Source organism: Sesamum indicum, unplaced genomic scaffold (genome assembly GCF_000512975.1).
Source record: "Sesamum indicum cultivar Zhongzhi No. 13 unplaced genomic scaffold, S_indicum_v1.0 scaffold00106, whole genome shotgun sequence".
Lineage (NCBI taxonomy): Eukaryota > Viridiplantae > Streptophyta > Magnoliopsida > Lamiales > Pedaliaceae > Sesamum > Sesamum indicum.
The window spans coordinates 685509-698240 of NW_011628043.1; the positions used below are offsets into that span (position 1 = coordinate 685509).

General features: G+C 35.1%; 1 non-coding gene across 1 annotated transcript; it reads right to left on the reverse strand.

Moving 5' to 3' along the window:
- Positions 1 to 636: 636 nt before the first annotated feature.
- On the reverse strand, positions 637 to 708 carry TRNAN-AUU. The gene has a single exon. It is a non-coding gene; the product is annotated as a tRNA-Asn (tRNA).
- Positions 709 to 12732: the final 12024 nt, after the last annotated feature.

Sequence of the window (12732 nt, forward strand, 5' to 3'; positions counted from 1 at the left end):
AGATACTATTTCAAAACTTCTCAAAAAACTACCAAAACTTTCAAAACAAATCAAGGCAAACATTGTCCATATTTTGGCCCATCTCGAAAATGAAGCAAAATTGAAACCAAATATTATGTAAAAATTTCATTTCATGCTATATGTCCTTTTAGTTATCTACTGAACAAATAAGTCGATTGTTGTATTATGAGCCCTGACCTTTATGTGCAAAACGAAAACTTAATATGGCATGCTATAGAACACAAGACGTACCTTAGTTGCTCTAAAAACAAAAACAAGGCAAGCAACGTACTAAGTTTACGAATTCATGACATATTTGTTTTATATCTGCATTTGCAGTGATATGTTTGTGTTTTCTATAAGAATAGTTCTAAATAAGATCTGCAATGACCTCTTCTTCTCAGTATCGCACCTCACATAACAAGCCTTTGAGGATTTACAATTAGGAGTGTGGCTGCTAGTCGGGTCCTTACATAGCTAGATCTTGAAAAATCATAAGTAAAACATAGGAAAAAATGCAAGCAACCACTTGTGATATCGCAAATGAGCAAATTACCCCCTAAAAAAATAGCGATTTGTCTGACCATAATTTTTCTATCCTTTATTCTGAATTCGTTAATTCAGAATGAACCAAATCTCCCCAAGTAGGATTCGAACCTACGACCAATCGATTAATAGCCGACCGCTCTACCACTGAGCTATTGAGGAACAACGAGAGATTAGATCTCATAGAGTTCAATTCTCGTTCTCAACCCATGACCAATATGAGCTCGAACCCTCCTTCGTAACTCTCGGAACTTCTTCGTAGTGGCTCCCTTCCATGCCTCATTTCAGAGGGAACCTCAAAGTGACTCTATTTCATTATATTCCATCAAAGAAATTAAGCCCTGAGATTGTTGATGCAGTGTTCTTAGGCTATGTGGAGACAAGTTATGCTTTGAGATTTATGATCATTAAATTAGAAATTTCAGGCATTAACGTCAACACAATAGTCGAATTTTCTAATCCTACTTTAATGGAAGATATATTTTCTACTATTGCGGGAATACCTCAAACTGTTTCCTTAGACGACTCACTTGCCTCCACTTCTATTCCGGATCATGCAGAAAACATGACAAATATAGGGGTAAATCCTAGTAGTTCTAGTTTGACGCATGAAGAGTTAGATACACCTAGAAGGAGTAAGAAGGATTGTCAAGAATTTTGGAAGTGATTTTGTGACTTGCAATATCGAGGATGATCCTGTAACCTACAAAGATGTTATAACTTCTTCCAAAGTCAAATAGTGGAAGGAATCTGTTGAAAGCGAGACAAGCTACTTTGTATCTAATGGGACATGGCTATTAGTCGATCTCCTTCGAGGCTCTAGCAGGGTCAGGTCAGGTGTAATTTTCAAAAAGAAATAGAAACCTAATGAAATTGTTGATAAGTTAAGGCCAGATTGGTGGCCAACGGATTTAAGCAAAAGAAAAGGAGAAATTATTTTGATACATATTCTCTAATACCTCGATTGACTACTATTCGATTGCTTGTAGCACTTGCTTCGATGTATAATCTTCTGATTCACCAGATGAATGTGAAAATAGCCTTTCTGTATGGTGAACTCGATGATGAAATGTACAAGGATCAGCTTAAGAGATTTGTAGCTCATGGTAACGAGAACAAAATTTGTAAACTTGTTAAGTCACTCTATAGACTAAAAACAAGCATCTAAACAATGAGGAAACTACTCTATCGTTTGGCTTCACTAATGAGAATGACAAGTGTATATACTGTAAGGTTAAAGAGGATAATATTATCATTCTGTACGTGTACGTAGATGACATTCTGTTAATAGGATCTAATTTAGATATTATCACCAATATCAAATCATTCTTGAAACATAAGTTTCAAATGAAGGATATAGTTGATTAGATCAATTAATGATATAGCCATTTCTCCATCAGAAGTTATCATATTAGTGAAGCCAACCCTATATGTTTGCCAACCCTCAGATTATCATATTAGTCTGTTGAGTCCATAGATAAATAACTATATATTTCATTTAATGACTATTTTTATTAACAACTTTTCTTACTAATTAGATATTATTAATTAAAAAAAGATTTATTTAGTAAAATGTTAACCGAATAATTAATGCAATTGATTTACTATATTATATTTGCCTAATCATCACTAAACTAGCTAATTCGATTAATTAACAATAATAAAATTAATTAATCGACTAATCATTATCTAATGAATAAATAAAATAATTTAACTAGGTAACAACCCGAAAAAAAAAACATAAATAATTTAAACTACTCATTAATTATTAACTAGCAAGTAGTTAAATCAATTAAAGAAAGATAGTAATTAATTAATTGTCATAAAAAAAGATGAAGGAAATGACGGAAATGAAACGGACAGCTCTTCCCAAAACTAATATTTCCATATGTTATTCTATATATATGCCTACATATATATATATATATGTATAGCTACATCCTATTATTATATTTACGAGTGGCAAACGCTTACAAGCTGCCTCGATTTTGATCTTGAATTCGAGCTCAATTGCCTCTGTACATCAACTCGGGATCTTTTTCTATATTTTTTGATTTTTTATTTTTAAAATTTTTATATATTTAATTTCATATTCAATACTTTATCAATTTTATACTCAAAATTGACATATTATAATTATTAATCAATATCATACATTTTATTTGGATAACAATAAATTATGAAACTTTTATTTATACATTTAATCTATATACAGAAATAAATATATTCAACAGCTTAGTAAATTATAATATTTTTTATAAAATAATTATTCAATATGTCACATATAAACTTTATGTGATATTTTAATATATACTTATATTGTGTTATACTTTTTTGAAATTGATAAGTGATTCACTTATGATTTTATTTATTTATTTTTGAGTTTTATATTTAAATCAAGATACATACTATGCATTATGAAATTATTTATTCTTATAAATTTATGTCGACATTTATTGACTCTTATGAATTAATCTAAAAATAATGATAATAATAAGAATAATGGTGGTTGAGCAATTTTAATTATTTCAATTATTACTTTACTGTATATATATAATGAGATCAAAAAGTTTAATCAACAATTACAATATCATAAAATTCGGGCACCCGATTAATGTCAAATTTAATATATATAAGACTGTATACACTAGATCATACCTGATGGTATGATTTAAAATCACATGGCCTAACTCAATGATACATCACTTTGAATTATTATTTTTATGTTCCGAGTATGAAATCTCGACATTCGTATATCTAATAAGTCTAAAATTTTATCAAATATTTTTTTCTGCAAGTTTGATAATATCTAACGGTTTGATCTGCATTTTGATGGTTTGATTAAACCATGCTGTTCAACAATGTAACAGGATAGTTACATCAATGTAATATTGATGCGTTAAAAAAACACATGGGTCCAATTGATATGGACTATGCTCAAAGCTTGGGCCGCAACGATTGCCAATTCGGAAGGGTGGAGCTATAAAAAGGCGTTAGCACTCCAACGCCCAAGTTAGTATCAGATTTAGGAGAAAAGTAATATTAAGAAATAAAATATAAGGAAAAATCTTATTAGAGTAAGCGATTTCTTGAGAGAAATCATGATGATAGTACAATTTGAATCAAGAATAGAAAGTGATTTTTCAAATTCTAGAGAGTGTCCCTCTTGGTGGATGGAAGATGTCCCTCTTGGTGAACGGAGAGTGGCATTCTTGTTGGAGGACTGAGGACGACGTCCTTGTTGGAGGACTGAAGAATACGTCCCTGTTGAAGGACGAAAGAAGGCGTTCCTCTTGGTAGATGGAAGGTGTCCCTCTTGAGGAATGCTGAAATGAGAAATTGAAATGAAAATAAGGATTTCGTGAATAAAATATGAAAAACGCACGATTTGAGAGTTGCAGCAAAATAGCAAGACAGTTTCCAGCTTCTTGAAGAGGGGCTACATGTATCTATGTTGAGGGGTACTGCTTGTATTTATAGAGAAGGAGTCCCTCTTCGCACGAACTTTGGAGTGACCTCCCTTTTTGAGAAAGAAGGCAAAAATCCAGGGATAAGGCATGATTTTATCTCCTCCTTGACTTGAGCGACACGTTTTTGGTTGGAGGAGGACTCCTTTTATATGCGAACTCATGTTCTGCGAGGAGTCCTTTTAGGTCAAGGAGTCCAACTTCTTGAGGGTGCCTCCCTTCCTCCCGGCTTGGGCTTGGAAGGTAGGCCTCATACCAGGCCTCCTTATTGGGTCGTTCTTAGTGTACAGGGCTTCCCTTTTAGGTTGAGCCTGGTAATTTTCAGTGGGCCATTCTTATCATGGATTGGTGGGCCTGCCTTGGCTTTCGATCTCTTAATGGGCGAAATTAGAGGAAATGCCTTCAACCTCCTTCCATGAGATTTCTAAGATATTTTGTTTGAACTTTTTACATGATACTGAGGACTTCAAGAGAATCATGCGACTTGGTGTGAAGCCCGATCCATCAACCAAATCACACCTCAATTGTCAGCCCCCATGACTCGTGAGACAGGAAAACAATGAGCGTGTTCCTTTGTTCATAACAATAGAGCAACTTGCCTCTATTTCCAGATGTGCCACGACTCGTGAGACCACATTTGGATAGCGGTAGCTTCCTCATCACATTGTTATAGATGGAAGACTTGGATAGATCGAAAAACCAGTTAGACCTAAGTCCATTAAGGGCCTATTATTTACTTAGTGTCAGGCTCAACCCATCAACCAAATCACACCTCAACTATCGCCCCTACGACTCGTGAAACAAGGAAACAATGAGCAAGTTCTTTTATTCACAATAATGGTGCAGCTTGACTCAATTTGGTAGTGATAAGTTCCTCACCACATTATTGTAGATGGAAACCCTGGACAGAGCAAACCATTTTAATCCAAGTCCATTTTGGGAACTAAAACATTAACTTGGTCCAACCAAGTGAGTTAAATTTGAGTGTTGGTCGAGACCTCAACACATTAATATTTTGCAAGCATAAATATCCAATATTTAAAAGCACTTAAATAAACACATCATGCAAAAGAACCTAGCACACCCCTGTTGGATGATCACGAGCCAACCAATTAGAATAGGTGACCTAAAAGCCAATTGGATTGGCCTTTATGTAATCTGTTCTAGTAACTTTTGTGTAATTGTAACATTATTTATGAATAAAGTGAGTATTTATTGTTTGACAATTGTATTTGTTGTACTCACTAATTATGTTTATATGCTTAACATCACAATAAAACCACAAACCAAATTGTACAACCTATGTAGTTGGGCTGCGCATTTGATGGTGGCCATGAAACTAATTTCTGATTGTTAGGTTTGGAACAAGTCAAGGGTTTCGAGACTCGGCATCAAGACTCCTGTTGAGACTTGCACTAAAATTGCATTCATTGGATTAATGTTGTGTTCCATCAGGGTTGTCAAGCCGACTGAACTGACTTGCGAAAATCGTCATATGGAAGTGTTGGAGGCTTGGTTAATATGATTAGATCTTCTTGGCTCCGATAGTATGGGATTAGTCCTCGAACTTGAGGAACCAAGGCAGTTGCATACATATGATTGTTGTGTATTGGATTTGACGAAGGATGACCTTATCTTGGATGCGGTCATTACAATTCTTGTTCAGTGCAATTGGAATATGTAGTGAGGACGGTGGTTCCCATGATAGAATCCATTACCTTTCAGTATATGATAGTCAAGTCTCTTATGCGCTTCAAGCTCTTAAAGTCTTTGGCCACAAGGATTAGTTGAGTAGGGAATGGTTTCCTATGTCAACTAATAGAGCAAATACATCTCGAGTTATCGAGCATAGTTTCTAGTTAAGGATGACAGATAATGGAAGGACCGCTTCGGTATGGTATTGTGAGCCTAAATATTCATACCAACATTCATCTAGTCTCAGCTGCCATGGATCGTTCCTAGATGGCCACCCATGGTGACGGAAATTTTCGATTAATGATTAATTGAAAATAAATTAATTAAATTGGATTTAATTAATGATTGTGTTGGACACGACCCCAAGTCTAGTTGATAGTGAACCTATAGAGTCACACATAAATCATTATGGAATTAGTCGAATTAATTTGGAATTAATTTGAGAAGAAATAAAGTAATTTAATTGGGTCACATTCATTTGATGGATGGCTCAAGAATTAATTAATTGTATTAATTAAATTTTGCGCTTAACACCTTTAAATTAATTAGATTAATTTACTAGGTTTGGCTTAAGTAATTGATTGGATCAATTAATTAGTTTTTGAGCTTAGATATATTTAATTGGATTATTAAGTAAATTTTTCAACTTAATTGGGCTAAAATTAATTCAATTAATTATTGTCCAATGGAATTAAATCAAGCTCGGTGCATATTTCAAGTCTAAGTCCATTTGAGGGAGGTTGGACCAGGTTATGAAAGAGTTAAAACTCCTCACCATGATGAACATGATGGAGCGATTATTTTATCATGGTTGGAGGTTATATGCATATATGGTTGTAAAGGTTGTCTTGGAGGCAAACTTGGTAGTTATTGAATTTTGAATTCAATTGTATGTGATATACAAAACTATATACATATCCAACATTACCTACCTCCTAAGCCACGAAATTTGCTCTCTTTTTCCCTCTAAAATATTCTCCTTTTGTTATATACTGAATTGAACTAAAGTTAGAACATAAAATAATCCAAAAGTACTAAACAATAGTGTTTGTTTAGAGTTGTTTTTCTTCTTGTTTTTGGTTCTATCTATCAAGAGAAAAACAACTATATCTATTCCATTTTGTGGTATGGACAACTTAGAGGAATTCTAGTTTGATTTTTCAAGTGAAACGGAGCGGGAGAACGTAAAGGGAACAACACACATTGCTGCTCATCTGTACAAACAAAAAGGTAAAGTCTCATGTGTTGTTTCTATGCTTTTTATTTCATCCTCTAGCCGCTTGTCCAGCATATTTATATGTTTGCTATTATACTTTTGAAAAATACCGAACGCCTGAAATTTCGAAGGGAGCATGCCTTTGAACCGATTTAAATTTTTTATTTCACGCTTTCATCGCATTCCCAGGCCATACCGCTTTTTTTCAGTGGTATTAGAGCCCAGTTTGGTATTATGGCTTTAGGATTAACATGTTATTATGTATTGGGCATGAATAACGTGCTTAATTTGCTTTTGGAAAGCATGTTTTATAGCTTTGAGGCATTATTATATATTTAAAAAATATGTATATTTTGCTTTTAGATTATGGATATCTATGCATTTTTTTAAAATTAAAAAATGGAGTGCTACAACTATTGCTGCCTGCCGGCCAATCATTGGCCACCCTGCAGAGAGCGCGCGCGGCCCCTACCTGCACACACGCGAGCACGGCCGGAAGTAGATGGTTGTCTGCTATTTTAACGGCTAGGCCGTTATTCTTTGAAAATTTAATTTTCCACATTTCTGCTAATTTTTGACAAATTTTGATTTTTTGTTAAATTAGATTTTTCTGAAATTAAATTGTGCCTTAAATTAATTGGAAATGTTTTCCAAACAAACAAACAAAAATTGTACATCGGATGTATGGATGATATTCATTTTTTTATTTGCATTATTAGAATGTTATTTTCTGCATTTAATTATGTTTTATTTTTCTATTTGATATTGGATATCAATTGTTAAATATATGGATTGTGTTTATTTGTTTAGCATGTTTATATTTGATACAAATGTGCTAATTATTGGTTTTTTGATAAACAATTGGGATGATAACAAAGCCCATTGGCCGAATGTATGGTTTACTTTTATGTTGGGTGACGCCAACGTGCCTCTTTGTTTTAATTCCTTCTTTCGTTTTTAGCCTTGGAATAATAAGGCTTGCTTCTCCCTCCTTTTGTACTCCCTAACTTTTGATTGGGGTTTTTATTTTCAGTTGTAACAAGTATAGTTAGGAATATGAGGTTTTATTTATTTTGAATAAATATAAGCTTCCGAGGAGATGAAGGCCTAGGTTTGTTGGACGGAGTTCACGACAGAAGAAGAAGGAAGACCCATTAGAATGATAATGGGTTACTATTTTGTAATAGTTAGGCTACACCCTATATTGACCATATACTCAATGGAGGTTTAGTGGGTCACTTAGAATTGGGCTTGTGATAATTCAACAGGGACGTGCTAGGCTTGTTTTTGCATGTGGTAAATGTTTTAAGTTTTGATGTATGATGTGTTTGGAATGTGTTTATACTCAATCATTAAAATTTTATCATGCAAAATGTTATAATGCTGAGGTCTCGGTCAGACAAACTTGAACTCTCACTTGGATGGTGCAAGTAAATGTTAGACCCAAAATAGAATTAAATCAAATGGTTTGATAATTCCAAGCCTTCCATCCACGATAATGTAGTATGGATGCTACTTCTACCATTTTGTGCTCTCACGTGTCGTGGCACATTTGGAATAGAAGAAAGCTACACTATTATTGTGAACAAATGGAATATGCTCATGTTTCTCTATCTCACGAATCATATGGGGCAACAGTTGAGATATTCATTTGGTTGATGGGTGAGGCCTGACACTGAGTAATGTGATTCGCTTGGAGTCCTCGAGATACGTGAAAAGGGGAGGCAAAAGTATATTGGGGATCTCATTGAATGAGAAAGGTAATGATTACCTCCCACAAAACCTTTTTCCTTGTGAAGCGAAAAAGCGTGACATGGAGAATTGTGTTTGTGGATCCCAAACCCACTAGGAAATAGTTTTTCAAATCCCCAGTTGAGAGTGGTGGGATATTGAAGAAATAGTAGGAGAGGTTAATGACTAACTACCAAGTCTTAACTTGTATTTAATGTTATAATCAATTTGCTAATTTCTGCTTTATATTTTGAAAGTTGATGTCTAAGAATCCGTTAACCATGATTTTTGAGACAAATAAATTTAATGGAATGAACTATAATGATTGGCCTAGAAATCTAAGGAATGTCCTCGGTGTTTGTCAAAAGAATAATAACAAATAAATAAACATGCTAGACAAGTGGCTTAGAGGATGAAACAAAAAGCATAGAAACAGAACATGAAACTTTACCTTTTATTTCTATAGTTGAGCAGCAACGTGCATTGTTCCCTTTACGTTCCCCCCTTCACTTTAGAATCCAAATTAGAACACCCCTAATTTTTCCACGCCACACTAAGAATTAGATATAGTTCTTTTTCTATTGCTAAATAGAACAAAAAACAAGAAGAAAAAAAATTCCAAACTAACACTATTTATTAGTGCTTTCGAAATATTTTATGTTCTAAATTTAATCCAAATTCAATATAGAACAAAAAGGAGAACATTTTTGGAGAGCAAAGAGAGCAACTTTCTTGGCTTAGGTGCTGGTTATACATGATATGTGTGTAGTTTTGTATATTACATACAACTGAATTCAAAATTCACTAACTATTAAGTTTGCCTCTAAGGCAACCTATACACACACATGCATATAACCTTCAACTATGATAAAATAGCCACTCAATTATCTTCATCATGGTGAGGAGTTTCAACTCCTTCTTAACTTGCTCCAACCTCCCTCAAATGATCTTGGACTTTAAGTATGGACCGGACTTGATTTAATCAAATTAAATTAAGTCCAACCAAAGTCCACTGGATAATAATTATTTAAATTAATTTTAGCCCATCTAAGTCCAAAGATTCATTTAATCTGATTAAATAAATCTAAGCCCAAACTCTAATTAATTGATTCAATCAATTATTTAAGACAAACCAAATAAATTAATCCAATAAAATTAAAGGTATTAAGCCCAAAATTAATTAATTCATGAGTCATCCATCAAATAGATTATTAAATGAATGATCCAATCATTTATATATATTCTCCTTGAATTAATTTAATTTGATTAAATTAATTTATTTTTTCTTGAATTAATTCTAAATTAATTCCACCAATTCCATAGTGATTTATTTATGACTCTTTAGGTCACTCTCAACTAGACTTGGGCATTGTGTTAAACATAAATAATTAATTAAATCTAATTTAATTAATTATTTTCAATTAACCATTAATCAGAAGTGCCCGTTATCATGGGTGGTCGTCTAGAAACGGTCCATGGCACTAGAGACTAGGTGAATGTTGGTGTGAACATTTATACTCTCAAGTTCCATACAGGTACGGTCCTTCCGTCGACCATCTCCCCGCCTTAGACTAGGGCATAGAATTTGCCGTAGGTTCCCATCCTGGACTAGGCAACTATGCTGAATACTTGAGATGCGCTTACTCTATTGATTAATAAAGGAAATCATTTTCTATTCGACCAATCACTATAGCCATAAACTTAGAGTGTCTAAGCCATCTCAAAGCGCATAGGAGATATATTCATCATATACTGATAGGGGACAGATTCTATCTTGAAATCCACCATCCTCAATATATAATCCAGCTACACTAGAAATGGTTTATAATGACGACATCGAAGGCGCAATCATCTCTCGCCAGATCTAAGATATAGCCATCATATGTATACAACTGGTATGATTCCTTAAGTCCAAGGACTAACCATGTACTATTGGAGCTGGGAATTCAAGTCACATCGACCAAGCCTCCTAGGCTTCCATATGATGATTCTTGCAAGTCAAATCAATCAGTTAACAACATTGTCAATTAATCCACTAAAATTGCATAGGCATCCCATGTCTGTCGCTGATGAAATACGACACTCATCTAATGAACGCAATACTTAGTGCAAGTCTCTATAGGACTCTTGATGCCCAGTCACAAGATTCCCGACTTGGAACGTTTCAGATCAATCCTCAAAAGGTGGTTTATGGCTGCCATCCAATGCGCAACCAAACTACATGGGTTATTCAATTGGTCCGTGGGCATTTGTTGTGACGTTAAAATCCTATTCACCATAAATAGTAAGCACAACAAACACATGGTGCCATAGATAAATGCTTGATACAATCATTAAGATAATATCACATTCGTAAAGATTGCTAAATGATTTCGAGAAGCCCCAATCCAAGTGGCTTTCCTGGTCACCATTTCTAACGAAGGAAAGGTGGGTTCTAAGTCAATAAATGCAAATGAAGTCTGTATGCATTGCCGAGAAAAGGACCATTAGAAGAGGTAGTGCCCCAAGCTCCTTTCCAGTGCAGGTATATTTATTGTTAAGGTTAACATGATAACTAACTCTGCTTCTTGGGTATTAGATACCGGCTATAGAGCTCACAGCTGCACTGATTTGCTGGAGCAGAAAAGAAGCAGAAAGCTAAGTAGAGACGACGTGGTCCTGAAGCTTGTTGATGGCAAGGTTGTTCCTACTAAAGCTGTAGGGAGAGTCTACTTAGTTGTTAGTGATCATGTTAGGATAGAATGATTTCTTCATGACTGCTCAAAATAAATGTAAAAGAAAAAATGAAGAAAACACGCAGATTTGGCATGCAAGGCTAGGTCACATCTCTCACGATAGGATTAAAAGGTTGGTAGGCTCAAAAAGTTTAGAGATAGATGATTTGGGTCACCTACCAGCCTGTAAGTCTTATCTAAAAGAGAAGATGACCAAGACGTTTGTGGGCCACTAAATACACAAGCCAGAGGTGGTGACTATTTAAGAGGGGAATTCATAGATTACCTAAAAGAGAATGAAATTCTCTCAGTGGACCCCTCTTGGAATGTGACAACTTAACGATGTTTCTGAAAGGAGGAATTGAACCTTGTTGGACATGGTTTGGTCCATGATGAATTTTACCGAACTATCCTTATTCTTCTGGGGATATGCTCTTGACACGACAATCAAGTTGTTGAACATGGCGCCTTCTAAAACCATGGCCCAAACTCCGTATCAGATATTGTACGGCAAGCCTGCGTCCTACAAGTACTTGAAGTGTGGGGTAGACCTGCATACATTTAGAGCCTAGTGGGAGACAAACTGGACTCGAGGTCTAGTTTGTGCAGGTGCGTGGTTATCCTAAGGAAACTGGGGTACTATTTCTATGATACCTCCGAACAACAAGTTATTGTCTCGTGAAATGCAGTGTTCTTGAAAAAAGATTTTTCAGTGGATACCCAACGTGAGGAATAACTCCTTGAAGAATCTAGTGAGGCAACACCTCAATGGATGTAGTGACATCATCTACACCTATAGTTCCCACTAATGATATTCCTGTCCTCCGAAAGTCTGTCAGATTGTCCCAACAACCTGAGAGGTAGGGATTTTTATGTTTGACTGGTCAATTTGATGTCGGACATTTATTCAGAAAAATGAATTGTGGCCATGAAACCCGAGATGCACTCTATAAGTTCAAATAATGTTTGGACTTTGGTAGACTCACCCAAGGGTGTTAAACCTGTTGGTTGTAAATGGGTCTACAAACATAAGCTTGGAGCTGACGGGGAGGTTATTACCATTAAGGCCAGGCTTGTGGCGAAAAGGTATACTCAACGACCTGGGTCGATTTTGAGGAAACCTATTCGCCCATAGCAATGGTCAAGTCCATTCAGATTATGCTTGCCATAGCTGCATGTTATGACTATGAAATATGGCAGATGGACGTGAAAACAACTTTCCTTAATGGTTTTGTTGAGGAAGACATCTATATGGATCAACCCGAATCCATAGTTGAGGCTTTTGACTCTATCTGACGGTTTCACATCTGTTGGAGAAGAGCCGAAGGTTTTCCATCTACAAAGGTCCATCTATGGTCTCAAA